The sequence below is a fragment of the Halichoerus grypus genome, chromosome 14, assembly GCF_964656455.1.
Source record: "Halichoerus grypus chromosome 14, mHalGry1.hap1.1, whole genome shotgun sequence".
NCBI lineage: Eukaryota > Metazoa > Chordata > Mammalia > Carnivora > Phocidae > Halichoerus > Halichoerus grypus.
Window position 1 is genome coordinate 8818817 of NC_135725.1, and position 17534 is coordinate 8836350.

At 44.7% G+C, this 17534-nt stretch overlaps 1 pseudogene; it reads right to left on the minus strand.

The window, feature by feature from the left end:
• Positions 1-13387: 13387 nt before the first annotated feature.
• On the minus strand, positions 13388-14274 carry LOC118525351 (nmrA-like family domain-containing protein 1 pseudogene; annotated as a pseudogene).
• Positions 14275-17534: the final 3260 nt, after the last annotated feature.

The window sequence follows — 17534 nt, forward strand, 5'->3', positions numbered from 1 at the left end:
TAGACATGGTAGGAAGTGTTCCCAGGAGGCTCTGAGGTACGTAAAATAATCCAAGAGGCAACTAGACTGTGGGCAGTAGGCAGCCATCTTCATGGCTATTGTATCTAAATCTCAAGTTAAGACTAACTGGGACCACTGACATATCCTGCTGATTACATACCAAGAGTCACTCTTCCCACCTTTGAAGATGAAATTTAAGTTTTATTCAAGGTGACAATATACTCTGCTTCAAGGTTGTATACTCCCCTCTTGTACTTAAGTGTGCATCTATGACTGAGTTCCAGCCAACAAGGTGTTTGCTTCCTGGAATTGGATACGATGGCAGAGGTCCTAAAAACATTTTTGTACCATGAAGTGAACTTCATGGATTAAAGATAGGCACAAAGTAAGGATAGTAGCCTAAAAGTTAAGAAGGAACCCTATCCCCAGTGATGGGGAATTGTTATACCAACCCTTGACTGGCTACTTCCAGACTTTTATCATCAGAAAGGGATTAAAAAAAAAGAAGAAGAAATCTATATGTACTAGCTCTTGTTTTTAATTTTCTATTAATACAGAACTCTTTCTAGCTCTAGCTGATGAAGCCCTCTGGTTTGGAGTAACTTTTCCTGGGGTCCCACGCCTGCTCCCTCATGCTGAGCTCTGTGTCCTTGAACAGTTCTTTCAAGCTCTTTGTGCCTGCTTAATTTCAACTAAGAAATGGATAATTAGAGTATCCATCTCATAGTAATTAAGAGAATCAAGCAAGATAATATCATGAAGCTCTCCGAAGAGTCCTTGGAACACAGTCTTCATTAAATATTTCATAACCTGTGAAAGAATAACCTGTCCCTATGTTGACTAGGTTTGAGATTATTCTATGTAGCAAATTATTCTCGATGTCTGTTTCACTCCTCTTGGGTTCCAGACAAGGCAGGACCTCTCTCCTGGTAGCTTTATTTGCCCCTCACATGTAGAGAGGTGAGGGGTGAGAGGTGTGTTTTTGTATACACATTTTCTCCTTGATTGCTGACCCCAGAGAATGGTCTCATTTTAATAAAAATTATACACCAAGTATTTGGTGTTCAAGCTCAAGGTCAATGCCAACTCTGAAAGCCCACATTTTCTTCATTTGGATTTTCAACTGTCCTGTGAACTTCCTACCAGTCACTTGCACTCAGCATGAAAATACAGCCATGTCTGCAACACAGGGCAGGAGGGGGTGGCTATTACAAAGCTTGACAGACACATGTCGCCATTCGGCAAAGAAACAGAAGAGGCCCACTTCAATTCCAAGGGCAGAAAACATCAAGAGGAAACCAGTCCCGATGCCCCTCTCATGCTTCCCTTGGACATAAAAATAGGAATGGTTGAAATTGAAAATGACGTAGGAAGAATGAGGCACCATTTGTGGGAGTCACGAAAAAAGACGAAGCCAATGAATGCTATTCGTCCCCATTCCATTATTCAGCATCTGCTGTTGACCCTTTGTCATTTGCATCCTTTTGTGTGGGGCCACCTCAGAGATTTCCCATTTTCTGACACAGATGATGAGTTCCAAACCCACTCTGAATAGGCCATTTGCTGACCGTTTGTTTCTGCAGCAAGGGTGAATGCGTGGGGCTTGTTTGCCACAGGATGACTGCACACTGCCTTACTTCTGCCTCGGTGATGCGGAGGCTTCGAGATAATGGCCAGCTCTCAGGGGGGCGGCCCCATCAACCTCCCTAGTCAGGTGCGTGGGATGGAGGAGGCAGGTGTCAATGCATTTTCAGAAGGTGCTGGTTCAGATTTTTCCCCGATCTTGCTTCTCTGAGCAAGGCAGAAACAGAATGAAAAGGCATGAAGAGGAAACAAATCCGTGGAAAACAAGGACCACGTTTACCATTCTACCTGAGTGTCCTGGAGATTGTGGCCACATCAGCCTGGCTAAGTGGGTATGCTGGGCAGAGTTCAAAGGCACAAACTCCTCAGGCACAGGCAGCCAGAATGCAGGATGCACCCAGTCCTGACCCAAGTGCTCATTTTTACAGTCTGAATGGCCTGGCAGCTTAAGCTGGGGGAAATTATCCCATCAATCCATCCATCTCCTAAGTCTGCAAAACCCCAGGAAACTACTTTGTGCTCAGGGAGGTTGGTGCCTTAGGAAATGAACTGCCCAAGTCCGTTTGATATGCAGAGGTCAATAGAAGCCATGATTTAATAGATGGCGAGTAAGGGAAAAATTCAAAACGGCAATTATGTTTTCCTGCCAGATTCCATGTGCTCTTCTGAGGCTCACCCTTGCTGTCTTCCTGATGCTTTTGATAATTATTTAATTGGTCTCCAATCTAAGTAGATGCTGTTTGAACTGCCTTTTGGGGTTATAGAAAAAGTTACTGATTATACAACTCTCAGATGAATAAATACACATCACTTTTTTCCTTTTCTCGGATCACAGCAAAGCAGTACTTTAGATTTATTGACAGACACAGAGTAGAGAGATCAGGCAATTTCCTGTATAATTTTCAATATGCAAATGCTCTTTTGTGGAAATACGTATCTAATGACAAAGGAGCAGCTTTGTAAATAACACCTGCCTTAGGAACAGCTTAGGGTAGGAGAAGGGGAAAGAACACTGCTTTTTCACGTTTCAAGTAGTGTATAAGAAAAATCATATAAGTCTCTTAGATCTAAAATTAATTATACATTCCATGTAAGCACTCTTTCTTTATCCTGGATTTGGTGCTTCAGTAATACTTAGGGGATTCCTAGGAGAACTTTGGACCTGAACCCTTTAAGGCTTGATGAAAGAATGTAACACATTCCCTTTCTAAAACCAGATCTCCATGTTGCCATCAAATGAGAAATTTTGAAAATGCTATATACAGGCAAAGTACAAAGCTGTTTTTTGGTTTTTTTTATTACAAGCCAATGCAGTAATGGTCACATGGCTAGCCATGTAGAATCCCAAAGCAGCAACATATAAATGCCATGAAAATTAGGACTTCAAATCAGCTCCTCTGGAGCCCAGCAGAGCTTGGCAAAAACCAACCACTGCCAAAGACTGGATCACATCCTTTGTTGGATGCTGAAATGGTCTTTAGTGAGACTTCTATTTTATGTTGCAGGGTCCTCACTCAGCTATCTTTCTGTCAGAGTAATAACCTATGTCCTCCTTGCAATCCCAGCATTTTAGCAAGATAAAGGCGATAATCTCAGGGTCAAACATTTAGAATCAAAAGCCCAAGTGGGAGTTGTGGATTTCGCCCCTGCAGAAAGAAAGGCCCTCTAGTGTCCTCCCTGAGGCTTCCCCATGCGGACCTAGCAGAGCAAGTACAGCTTGATAGGAGTCTTCTCTTACCAGTATCCACCATCTCACGTGTGACCCATTTTAGAGATTATCATGACCCACCAAGCTCTGGCAGGCAGTTGAATTTGCCACCCTGATTTGGTTCAGCCACCTTTAAGTCTTTCCTTTTATTAGGATATTAAACAGAGGAAGGCACTAAAGCCCAAGGTCACTTATCTGGTTAATGTTGCTGTAGAAAGCCTTCTAAAATGGCGCCCAATGGTTCCTACCTCTTGCTGTCCACTCCTTGTATAATCTATGTCCTTTGTGTGGCCGCTCAATCTAGGGACTTCTAAGAAACAGAAAACAGGAAGAATGATAGGATCTCACTTCCCAGAATAGGTTATATGAGACTGACTTCTGTCTTCCTTGCACTCTCTCTTGCTGGCCTACTCTCATCCTATTGACTTCTTGGCTTCTTCACTTTGATGAACCAAGCTGCCATGTTAAAGAGTTCAATGTAGCAAGCAGCTAAGGACGGCATCTGACCAACAGCAAGCAAGAAACAGATGTCCTCAGTCCAACAGTTTATGAGAAACTGAATCCTGCCAACAACCAGTGAATGAACTTAGAAAATAGGTCCTGCTGCCCTTAATCAAGACTTCATGTGGCCCAACGCAAACCTTGATTATAACCTCCCATAAGATCCTGGGCTAACCCCTTGATTGCAGCTTATGGAGAAACCCAGGAGCAGAAGACCCAGCAAAGCCACACCCAGATTCCTGACCCATAGAAACTATGAGATAATAGAAGTTGTTGTTTTAAGTCACTCAGTTTGTAGCACTTGGTTATGCCATTAAAAATGTTCTGGTACCAAATCTAGTGGGTATTCCCCACACCAACAAGCAATTCTCTGAGGAAGGCTTCTCCACAAAGCACAAAGTAATTATCCAGAACTCAATTCTGACACTTACTGACCCAGAGACACCAACAGATTCCACAGATAAGGGCTCAGTCCTGCAACAGTGCCCCACCCCCAACACGCACGTCACAAGCCAAGATTGTTATCTGTGCTTCTAACTAACCTACTTTCAACTGGAGGTTCCAATGATTGCCCCGTCCAACCAATCCCAAGTCCACTATGTTATGTGTATTTTCAACCGGACTGGCTGTACTTCAGAGGTTCCCATGACCCCCTTCTCAGGTTTAAGTAGTTTGCCAGAATGGCTCACTGAACTCAGAAACCATTTTAGTTACTGAATCAAACGTTTATTAGAAAAAGATGTAACTCAAGGACAACCAGATCACAGAGATGCATAGAGTAAGGTGTATGGGGAAGAGTTCAGAGCTCCCCTGCCCTCTGTTTGCCACTCTCTCAGCACCTCCATGTGTTCACCAACATGGAAGATAACCAAAACTGTTCTTTGGGGTTTTTAACAGAGGCTTGATTACACAGGCATGACTGGTTAATTCACTGGCCATTGGCAATTGACTCAACTCTAGCCCCTCACACCTCTTTTGGTTGGAGGTAGGACTACAAGTTCCAACCCTCTCATCACATGGTTGGGACTCCCAGAATCCAGTCTCCATTCTCAGGTGGGCTCCCAAAGTCAGCCCCTTTCACCTAACAGAAACACATTTTTCTTATTACTCAGGAAATTCCAAGGGTTTTTAGAGCTTATGCCAGAAACAGAGGTGAAGACCAAATATTTATTTCTTTGTGTAAATCACAATATCACAGCAGCTCTAGATCACTAATAAAATGGCAGAGTAAGAAGTAGAACCTCGACCCCCCTTCCTTCCATACAGTGCGGGCACCGGCACTCTTGAGCCCCTTTGATTAGCCAGCAGACGTCCGTGCTATCAGGCCCGGAATAAAAAGAGTTGTCCTTTTTTGGCTAGACGAGAAACTTCACAAGCATTAAAATAGCTGCAATTGATCAAAAATTAAATGGAGCAAGATAGAATATAAAAAGGAACACAAGTCACTAGAGTGTTACGCTTGCAATTATCTCTGTTTTTAGGGAGGGAAGTTTGGTTCTTGAAAGTTACTTTCAGAGGAAGTTTGTCCACATTGGAGCCAAAGTGGGGGGGGGGGCACCAAAAAAATCCTATCTCCCTGACCCCACTGTCCCTAGCAGAGCAGGAGGCTTTCTCAGCCCAGGAGGGAAGCTATAGGTGGGAAAAGTCCATGTGGAACCACCCAGCTGATCATTTGACATTGTCAGATCCCATGTCCATTGGACATGAACTGGAAGGGTGGGGCCCTGGTCCCCACATCAGGAGCACCCTCCAGTCCCCAGCCTCGATCATCCATCAGGACTCCCTTTCATGGCCTTGGCTTGGGGCCCGCCCTTCCGTCCCACCATCTTCGGAGACTGTGAACAATTCCCTCCCTTCATTTATTGCTTCTGTGAAGTATAACTTCATCATGTTTCTCCAGAGTCTTCTTTTTCTAGGTTATATAAATTTAGCTCTTCACCCTCCTTCACAGCTTGCCCTCCAATCCTCTTGCTAGTTGATTAATTTTTCTTCATTTCTTACACATATGCCCAGGTATACACCCTTCTGCAGGGTAAAAGTCATGGGAAACAAGACGAAAGACATTGTGAAAAAGCTGAAATTCACCATGCAAAGGGGGGAAAAATAGGAAGCTTCTTTTAGTCTGATAGTAAGTGCATGGAAACTTGTTTAGGGAAAGCCCATGACAAGAAGGTCATTTGGAAAAGGTTATGGTTTTTGTAAATTGTATTCAAGTTCTTCCTCAAGATAGAGAGTTCTAATTAAGATCAGCCTATAAGATGTTTTCACCATGGGCCAGAGGGTTAGGGCTAAGAGATTTATCTTCCTCTTGTACTCCTAACTCTACCCCTATGCTCTGATCTCTCCCTGAGTCACTCTCCCTGCACCCATGTGCATCTCCACCAACTCAAACAAACTCCAAGGCAGGGAAACAAACAGAAGATCCAGCCTCCCTAGGGGTGAAGGCAAGGACAAGAATGCTAACACTAACCCTTGCCCCTAGGTAACTTTGTCTACTTGCAAAGTCCTACAGGGGGTATATACCCTCCTTATCCCAACTGTGAGCTTCCTAGCCCCCAGGTACCTATATTTGGGTGGCACACCTTGGATATCTTTTTAAGATATGAGAGAGAGAGAGCATGTTTGCATACTGGGGGGTAGGGTGGAGAGGGTTGTGGAGGGGATTGGGAAAAGCAGACTCCACACTGAGTGCAGAGCCTGATGCAAGGCTCAATCTCATGACCCTGAGATCTTGACCTGAGCGAAACCAAGAGTCAGACGCTTAACTGACTGAGCCACCCAGGCACCCACACCTTGGTTGTTTTAATTGCACTATGGAAATTACTGGAGACCCAATCCAACTATGCCTTGGTTTTATTTTTCTAGAAACCCTCTTGAAACCCAAGTTCTTTTCCTGTTATGATGTAAAAAGCTTTGTTTCATTTCTCTCCCTTTCTCCTTGCTCCTTAATCAGTTTTAAGGAGTTGGAAATGAAAATACTTCTGTCATCCAGGACTTAAGTGTGGTCACTTTTGGCATCAGAGGCTGAGGAAAATGACCATCTTCTTTCTAGACTTTGCCTCTTACAGTATCCAGGCATTCAGTGCTCCATACTCCCAAGATGCGATTTGACACAGAATGAAATCTAGGGCACAGTACTGTGTTTTTGTCTTGTTTTGTTTTTTAACAGCTTCATGGTTACACATTTACTTCAGAATCCAACAACTTCCAGAGTTTTAATTTGTGCTGTCCAAGTGTGGTTATCCCAAAATGGTCACCACCACCATGGGAGGTGGAATAATGAGATCTTCCACCATTATTTCATTATGCATCTTTTAGCTCTTATGCTATTACTTGTGTTTTGTGGCTTTTCTACTTAAAGGTGTTGTTGATCTTTGCCGGAACTAAAATGTATTCTAAGAAATGCCCAATTGCATTATTCTGCACCCATAATGGCTTAGCCTGATTAATAGGTTCTCTGGGTTTGCCTAATTTGATTTTGAGAAAGTCATAGTATTTGGCAGCTGGCCTCAGCTGGGCTGTTTATCAGGTAATGAGGAAGGATGGAGGCAGGTGTTGCTAAAGAGATCAGGGTTGGCATGCATTGTGCTTGGCCCAAGTTTAAGCAGAGGGGGAAGGAGGGGGGTACATCAAGGTTGTGATAGACTGAATTGTGTCCCCCTAAAATTCATATGTTGAAGTTGTAACCCCCAATAATTGAGTGTCACTGTATTTGGAGATCATTACTTCTTTAAAAAGACCTTAAGTTAAGTTGGGACCTAATCCAATACAGATCAGCATCCTTCTAAGAGAAGACTAGCACATACAAAGAGAAATGCCAGGGATGCACAAGCACAGAGCAAAGTGCTCATGTCTCACTATGTGAAGACATATTGAGAAAGTAGCCATCTGAGCCAAGAAGAGATCTCAGGAGAAACCAAACCTGTCAACACCTTGATCTTGGACCTCGAGCTTCCAGGACTAGGAGAAAACCAGTTTCTGTTGTTTAAGCCCCACAATCTGTGCTGTTTTATTATGCAACGCTACCAAACTAACATGTCAAGGTAAGGAAAAAGATCAGAAGAAAGTGAACACACCAAGTGGCGGGAACTGGGTGAGACAGAATAGGAATCTGATCATCAGAGGATAATCAGATGCAGCCCAGCAGACAGACCTGACCTAAGGCAGACTGTAAATTCCTCAGACTGTTTCCTCCAACTCTTCAGCTTATAGAGCTGGCTCTTTGGAGAGACACCCAGAGACCATGACGAGTAAAAATGACCAAGTCTAATGTAGGCTTTGCCCATCTCAGGTACAACAAAATGGATCCTGTCTTTGTTCTGTGAGCAAGAGAAGGGGACTTATCAAGAAGGAAGTGCTTAGGGAAGGAGAGATGGCAGATGAACAAACCAGGTCTCCTTCAGCCTTAGGATGAACCTGCACAGATCACAAAGTGGATACATTGGTGCTATGGGTTCCATAAGTGACATCTGTGGTAGCAGAGCAAGGCACCCCCCCCCAAAGATGTCCATGTCCCAATCTCCCACACCTGTGACTTCAGGTACCTCGCATGGCAAAGAGACTTTTCAAATGTGATTAAAAGGATGAACCTTGAAATGGTGAGATTATTTTAGATTATTGGGGCAGGTCCAGTGGAACCATAAAGATCCTTAGAGACCATAGGGGCACAGAAGGTGATGTGTCTATGCTACCGAAGGTTGGAGCAATGCACTTTGGACACGGAGGCAGGGGGTTGCAAGCGGGGGAATGCAGGCAGCTTCTAGAAGCTGGGAAAGACAAGCAAAGAGCGTCTTCTCCAGAAGAAATCAGCCCTGCCTATCCCTTACTTTACCTGGGTGAGACGGATTTCGGAATTCTGACTTCCAGAACTTTAGGGGAATGCTGTGTGGTCCTGTGAGCCTGTAAATTCTCACACTGCTCCCAACTCTGAGGGCTGCTCCTGGCCCAAGGGTCCAAGCGTCGAGCAAGAGCTACACTTTCCGCTACACCTGTCCTACCAGCCTGGACGTCTTCAAGGCATTCAGCGAAAAGATTTGGCTTGGGCCTGAACTTAAATGGCTCTTCAGGAAAATCCCAACACCGTGCTATGGGCTTTGGATGCTACGGGCTCTAACCTCATGACTGGGTCAAGTCCTATTATTCCCATTTCCCAGATGAAAAAAGGGACACACCAGAGACCGCCACGTCCAAGGTCATAGAAACCAAGGCCCATCTACTTCCCAAGCCACACAAAGACAAATGCTTGCGGGGTCAGGATGCTTTTTAGTGAGTCTTCTGATGTTGACACATCGTCCACTAGATAAAGCGCAGCAGGAATCTCATGACAAACACAGTAATTTTACAGGATTTGCTTTAGATTGTTATAATGTGTGCAGCAGTTTGGTTTAATGAGATTTGGAGTCCGAGAGACCTCATCGAATACCAGCTCTAACTCTGAGATCTTGAGCATCTAGCAGAGTGGCTATTAACATCAAGTTATATGTAACCTTCAACTCCCTACTCCCATCCCTGGGAATATAGCCCTTAGAAATTAAAGGGCCCGTCACTTGAAACTATACTTACAAGGATAATTACCATCTATTTGTTTATAGTGAAGTGAAAAAGTGGATGCTTATCATAGGGGACTGGCCGAATAAATGGAAAATATCCAAACCATGGAATATGGAGCTAGATCTACAGGAGGGTAAGTTGGGAAAAATTCTACAAAGTATCATATAGTGAGAAAGACAAACTACATTTAAGTGTATGACAAAAATCTCCCCCCTTTTTTTTCTTTTTAAGTCAGTGACAAAACCCCCATGCTTGACATTATATTTAAATTTTTTATTGTTATGTTAATCCCCATACATTACATCATTAGTTTTAGATATAGTGTTCCATGATTCATTGTTTGTGCATAACACCCAGTGCTCCATGCAGAACGTGCCCTCCCCAATACCCATCACCAGGCTAACCCATCCTCCCACCCCCCTCCCCTCTAGAACCCTCAGTTTGTTTTTCAGAGTCCATCATCTCTCATGGTTCGTCTCCCCCTCCGATTTCCCCCCCTTCATTCTTCCCCTCCGGCTATCTTCTTCTTCTTTTTTTTTCTTAACATATATTGCATTATTTGTTTCAGAGGTACAGATCTGAGATTCAACAGTCTTGCACAATTCACAGCGCTTACCAGAACACATACCCTCCCCAGTGTCCATCACCCAGTCACCCCATCCCTCCCACCTCACCCCCCACTCCAGCAACCCTCAGTTTGTTTCCTGAGATTAAGAATTCCTCATATCAGTGAGGTCATATGATACATGCATGCTTGACATTATATAAGGAAATAAAAATATTGAGTGATACCAGACAAAATTCGATATCCATTCTTAATTTCTAGAAATTGCAATCGCCATAAAATAGTGTTAGATAAATAACTCTGTAACAAGATAAAATCCTATCATAATCCCAAAGCTAGCATTCTGTTTAACAGGAAGCACTAGAAACCTTACCATTAAAGTCAGAAATAGAATTTGATGTTGTGCTAGAGAGTAATGGCCAACAAAACTAGGTAACAGAAAGTTATTATCCTAATTCTAAAAATTGGAAAGGAGCGTGAAAAATTATTTGCAGATGGTAGGACTGTATACTTGGCAAATGAAAAACTGAAAAGCTACCATAACCAGTAAGAGATTCATAAACACTTTAGGGATATGAAATAGATACATTAGCTTTCACATACACTATGTGTGTGTGTGTGTGTGTGTGTGTGTGTATGCATACACACACAACCACCACATAGATAAGGCAACATGAGTATACCAAATGAGGAATTAAAATAATACTATGTAGGGGCCACAGAACAGAAACTTCACAATACTCCTCAAGACTAAAGAACACTTTAAAAATGAAAACACACACCGTGACTGAGAGGTGAATTTTCCATACCCTCATTTGCAAGTTTAATATACTCCAATACCTACAAGTTTAGTTTAAAAAAAGATCAACAAGTAGATAATGGGATTCCAAACCTCATATGGAAACAGGAGATGGAATAACCAGGAAAACTCTGAAAAAGAAAAATTGGGGAGGAAAGGGGGGGCGGGAGTTAGTCACACTAGATGTTAAAACATGTAAAATGTTCAGTTATTTAAACAGTATGGTAATATATGAATAGACAGATGGATAGAAGGGAATAGAAAGTCCAAAAAAGACCTACACAGACCTATATGTAGAAACTTGAATAGATTAAAGAAGGCATCTCAGTCATGAAATGATTCAATAAAAGGATACCGGGATTGGATAACTACCTAGAAATATGTTAAGGATGCACACTTCACCCTCCACTGTGGAATGGTTTCCAAATGGATAGAAGACTTAAATGCAAACACTGAAGTCACAACCTAGACAAAAACAGGGGAGAACTAGAACACTGGAGCAGTAAGGATCTAATGAGAGCTCAAATTAGAAATGATTAGAGACTGGTAAACTGGACTCTTAAAATAACAATTTCTCCATGAGAAAAACATCATACTTAAGGTCAAAAGATAAGAGAGAAACCAGGAAAAAGAACTTGCAACTCCTATCACAAAAGGCTAACTCCATCATATATGAGAGGGTACCCAATAGAAAAAAATGGACCAAAGGTAGGCATAGATAATTCACCAGAAAGGAAAAACAAGGATCTTCTAAACATGAAAAGATGCTCAACTTCATCTCAGGATAAGTAAGTCAAACTACCCAGACTTAGCAACTTTCGTCTATCAGACTGGCCAAAAATATCTGAAAATTGGATAAAAACTGTTGGCAAGATTATGGGGAAACAAACACCTTGCATTCTGCTGGGGAGAGGACAAACTGGCCCAAACCATGGAAGCGGGTGGACAGAATCAACCTTTCTTTACCTGGGATTCAGCAATCCACCCCCCCCCCAACACGCTAGCACTCGGAAATAAACAATGGGACATGGGAGGGTCTATTTATTTCCACATGGTGTGCAAAAGCAAAAAAATTGAAAAATTGTCTAATTGAGAACTGGTTAATTATGGAATTCATCTTTAGAAATTAAATGGAAACAACGTAGCTCTTTAAAAAGAATTAAAGTCTCATGCTACGATTTGTAAAGATGTACAAAATAGAGTTAAGTGGGGGTGAGGGAGGAAGCAAGACTTCGGAGAGCATCCATAGGCTGCCTTGGGTGTAAAGAGAAATAGACCCATACACACGTAAAAACCCTCCACAAGGAGTCCTAGATTAATAACAGTGCTGTTTAATAGTTTTTGCTTTTTTAGGTAAATATATGACCTATTCCAGAATTAAATATTTCAGAGTTTTTCCATGTTTTTGTCATCAGCATACATTATTTATAAAGAAAAGGCTTTTTTATTTTGAGCAAAACAAAAACAAACACAAAAAAAACCCCACAAAACTTTGAAATTAGAGTAAGTGCCTTTAAATTCTGGTTCTACCTCTCAGTAGCTGTGTGACTTTGGGCAATATATTTAACCCTTGACACTTGACCTCTAAAACGCATAGAATAATACCTCCTGGGTTGTTGCGACAATGCGCTGGGATAATGACCTTTTAAGGCTTGGGCCCAGAGTAAACCCTCAATAAATAACACTTATTATTCCCTCACGGGGTTGCTCTGGAGACAAGGACAGGAAATAAATAGCTAAAGCTACTGGTGCGGAGCTGGTGCTCCATGAATATTCATGCCATCCCCTCGGCTTCCAGCTCCTACATGGCCCACCTCATGATAGGCCTCATTGCTGGCCAGTGTATCCCACATCTCAACCAAGTTCCAGAATGATCTTTCTTGACAGTGTGCCATCATAAAGCCAAGAAAAGCTAAAAGCTGGAAATAGGGATCAATTACATGCTTCAGAGGCCGTTTACTCTTCTTACAGGGAACTTCTCTAATAATTGTCAATTGTCAAAAGCCGGATCAGGTCCTGAGCTGCTTGGCAAGAAATGGAATTAAAACACAGCTGAGGAATCTCAGTGATCAAATCCTGATGTAGTTAACAGCTCTGCTTAGAAACTTTGCATTTCTGACCTGCTAAACTTTAGAAGATATGCAAAATCAATCAACCTATGCTTTTCAGACCCCTCACCCGCCCCTCAACCCCGCCTCAGTGTTAACATTTGAGTTGAACCATCTTCGATTCTATCTAAGGACAAATCATAACTCAGAGCAGGAGACTGGTCACTAATCTAGTATCTATTAAGTACCTGGTAAGTGCAGAGCATGATGCTTGTCTCCACACATGGTGTGAAGTGAATAAAAGTTATGGCTTTGCTGTGAAAACCGACCTGAGTAATACCAAGTAAAACCAATTCTTTAGAGCAGGAAAACGAAGTGTCCTTTATTCCAGTCGTATTTAAGATTTTTCTATGAACAGAGATTTTATCAATTATTAATATAAAAGAGGCAGGAAAGGTCAACCTACTTCGGAGAGGGAGCTTCCAAATTTTTGAAACACCGGTGATAGGTAAATAATGCATGTTGATTTTTAATCATTCTTCTGTGTAAGCACAGTGATATTTAAAAAATTATTTTTCTTAAACACAAGAACAGATCACTGTGACTGCACCGCCCCCTTCACCCCACAGGGCTCAGAGGTGGCCGAGTCCGAGCCCAGCAAAGTCCCCTTTGTGCTGCTCCAGCCATGGGTCCAGCATCCTGGCCTTGGGATTGAACCTCAAGGTCAGCTCAAGGTCACCTTCAGGTTTCAGGGCATAGAAAGGGAACGTATTGGCCAGGTCCTAGGCTGCAGGGAAGCTGTATTTCCGGTCCTCCGGGCTGGTCTTGGCATCGCTCACAGCCTTCCTTGGGAGAGCAGGGTAGCACCCTCTTGCATGGGGTGCTTGCAGGTACTGAGCCCAGTGTTCTGGCCAACGTATTCTTCTGCCATCTTCAGCAGCCGGAGCACCATAGGACCCAGGTGAGTCCCAGATATGCCATCCATGGGCACATCACCCATGGGCAAGCTCAGCAAACAGCTCTTTCCATCTGGGGCTTTCTGGGGCAGAAGGAGGGGGTTCTTGAAATAGCAGAACGGCTGCATGCTGGTCACAGCAACTCCAATGTCCTGGAATTATTCCTCCACCTCCCCTTTGCCCTCAAAGTGGCCCAGCCGTCAGCTTCTCGATGTTCTCCAGGCCACCGCAGACCACGTAGTGCAGGCCCAGGCACTGGGCCAGATGAGCCATCAGCTTCGCCGGCTTGACCTCCCGCTCCTGGCTGCCACTTCCGCAGTAGTCAGGGATGATGAAGACAGCGTGGGCCCCAGTCAGGGCCCGCACAGCAAGCTGGCCTCATCATCCTGGTCTCCCCGCACCACTTCTGCGGCCTGCAGCCTCAGCTTCTTTGCTGCCCTAGGCCCAGAGTCCCACATCACCATGGCAACCCTGAGCATCCCAACTTCCAGGAGCATCCGGGCCACTGAGCCTCCCTGAGCACCTGGGACTCCAAATACCACCACCAGTTTCTTGTCCGCCATGTAAACTAAAAGGAGGAAGGATGGTCCCCGAGGCCTGGGGGCTGTGGGATGTGTGGGATCAATGATGGGGACCTGGGATGACCCCACGCATGTACCACTTGGTCCTGATGAGCAACTGGCCGGGGTGGGGGGTGACGCCAGGTTTCTAGGACCCTCGGTCGGCTCCACCCCATCCCCCACCTGACCCCCACCCCCATCGCCAGTCCCACCTCCCCACCCCAGGTAGGAAAACCGATTTTTAATCATTCTCATCTGTTCAAGAGGGAGCTCTTCTGAGAGTGTTTACCATGCAATACTTTAGAGGCCGAGTTTAATTAACATTTGAAACTATAAATCTCTTTCAAATAACACTCTATAATTCCAGTCTCATTTGGCGCCTGCGGGGAAAGCACAGTCAGGAGTGAGGAACGGTGACAGGCTCGGTCACTCCCTCCCACCCCACTGCGACAGGGGCATCCGTGTGCCCGCTTTACACACTGCTGTGGAGGTGCAAACACACCAGCAGCCACATCCCAGACCTGTTTGCTGCAAGGCACTTGCCCTTTGCCCCCTTCACCCCAATGCCTACTTCCCCTTGCATTTCACGGGAGCCACTAGTGAGAACAAAGGCCAAGGCTAGGTATGCTCAGGTCCACGGCATGGAGCATCGGAGATGGCCAGCTCCTTGCCGTGGCCTGCTTGGTGCAGCCAAGTGAAACACAAGCCAGGATTTTAGAGCTCACGCCCTTAGAAAGATGGGTTGGCAACTGAGGGGAGGCAATCTACTTTCCAGGCCTTGGGAAGGGGTCCTTCTGGAGTTTGGAACCACCAGCATTTATACGATTGCACTGCATTACGTGCTCCAGGTTCAGGGTATGGTCCCAGCCATATCCCCTCTGCCCCCTCCCCCCATAGCAGGTGCTTCCCGAGCTACCCTTCTGCAACCTCCCGTCCTCCTCACTGTCCCTTAGTTCTTCAGACAAGGTTGTAGCAATTGAATTCTTGTCGCAGACTTCTGTTTCATATCCGGACTGATTTGTCACTTAGACACTCATCATTTTAGAAATCCCAGGGCAACTTGGAAGAATTTCCAGGTAGAACTTCTTAACACAAGACTGTTTCATACAAAGTCTTTGCAAGGTCATTGAATTGGAGGAGTTCTTAACAATGCACTTCCTACGAGCAATGCGATCCTACCACTTTCTGACCGTGGGCGGTCACACTCTCCAGCTCAGGCTGAGGGTCTGCACTCTAGAACCACCTCTGAAACCAACTGTTTCAGCCCACGTGCCTTAGCAAACAGTCTGAACCAGAGGGCATACCAATCCTTTCTTGGAGCCTGGGGCAGTGAGAATAAAGGAAAACAGAGTTGAGGCACAGAGGCTCAGAAGCCATGAAATGGGGTATGTTACCACCTGGACACGGTTCACCATGAGCCATGAAGAGACTCAGCCGAACACTCGGCAGGGTACCTGCTTCGCCATGTGGGACACCTCCATCCAGGCTATCCTTTGCAATAGTTCATTGGAGAAAGAGAATTTGTCTGCTGGCTCCTTATCAGCCATCAGTAAAAGACGGTCTCCCAGATGGACTTGAGTGGACTTTGCCTTTTCAGCAGGTACTCGGGCAGCCCGGCAGCATGGGCTTCAATGCGTGGAAGCGGCAAAGCCTCGGGGGTTGGCTGCCCTCAAGCAGTGAGGCCAAAGGGGAACTGGCCATAGGCATGACTTAGGTGGACTGGGAGACCGAGGAGGCCAAAAGAATCAGAGGAGGTTCCCAAGATAGGTCCCATGAAGAGGCTGGGTGTTTTCTTTTGTTCAGACATTTCTAACACTGCTAGGCACTGTACAGGATCTTGGGATTACAGCTGAAGTGTTTATCTTCAGTAGGTAGTTGCTTGATTGCAGTAAACAAAATAAACACCCAACCAAAAAGCCACACCTCTCTAGAACAAGAAATCCAACCACGTACAGGATTTTGGCAAAAGGTGTTCCCAGAGGGAACCATCATTAACTGCATTCCATGTGGTAAAATCAAAGTCTTCAGTTAGAAAGGAAACTCAAGAGCTCACCTGGTGAGCCTTTTACTTCAATCAACCAAGCTTTTACGATCCTGAGACCCAAGAGATGTGAAGCACCACCCAATCCCCACCCACCCTGACACCTACTCTGGTGTTACTAACCATTTGCACTTTTCAGATCAAAGCTCTTTGAGATCTCTGAGCCTTCGTCAATAAAATTCCCTGCCCAGAATGCCCTTCTGTGTCAGTCAGAGCAGACTAGCTTATGCTGTGGTCCCAACTACTGAAATTTCATGGCTTTCAAAAAAGATTTATTTCTGCTCATTGTAGTCATTCAAGAACCTTGATAGGTGGAAGTTTCATCTTAATGTAGGTTTCCCTGGTTTCTTTAGCAGTAAAGGGGGAAAATGATCAGTCACATCCTAGCATTTAAAGCTTCCAGCCAGCGGCGCCTGGGTGGCTCAGTCGTTAAGCATCTGCCTTCAGCTCAGGTCATGATCCCGGGATCCTGGGGTCCTGGGATCGAGCCCTGCATCGGGCTCCCTGCTCAGCGGAGAGTCTGCTTCTCCCTCTCCCACTCCCCCTGCTTATGTTCCCTCTCTCGCTTGTCTCTGTCAAATAAATAAAATCTTTAAAAATAAAGCTTCCAGCCAGAAGTGACATTCGTCTGTCCATTTCACATTTCATCGGCTCAAGCACAATGTATGGCCACACTTAAATTCAAGAGGATGGGGCAGACTATTCCATTGGGTGCCAGAGAGGAAAAACTAGGAAGAGCCAATGAATAGTATTAATAACTCATTTTTTTTTTTTAAGATTTTATTTGATAGAGACAGCCAGAGAGGGAACACAAGCAGGGGGAGTGGGAGAGGGAGAAGCAGGCTTCCCGCTGAGCAGGGAGCCCGACGCGGGGCTCGATCCCAAGTCCCTGGGACCATGACCTGAGCTGAAGGCAGATGCTTAACTGACTGAGCCACCCAGGCGCCCCAATAACTCACTTTTTTTTTTTTAAAGATTTTATTTATTTATTTGAGACAGAGAGAATGAGAGAGAGAGAGAGCACATGAGAGGGGAGAGGGTCAGAGGGAGAAGCAGGCTCCTTGCTGAGCAGGGAGCCCGATGTGGGACTCGATCCAGGGACTCCAGGATCATGACCTGAGCCAAAGGCAGTCGCTTAACCAACTGAGCCACCCAGGCGCCCCCAATAACTCACCTTTTTAAAGCTTCTTCACCTACTGAATTCCTACTCACGCTTCTCGAT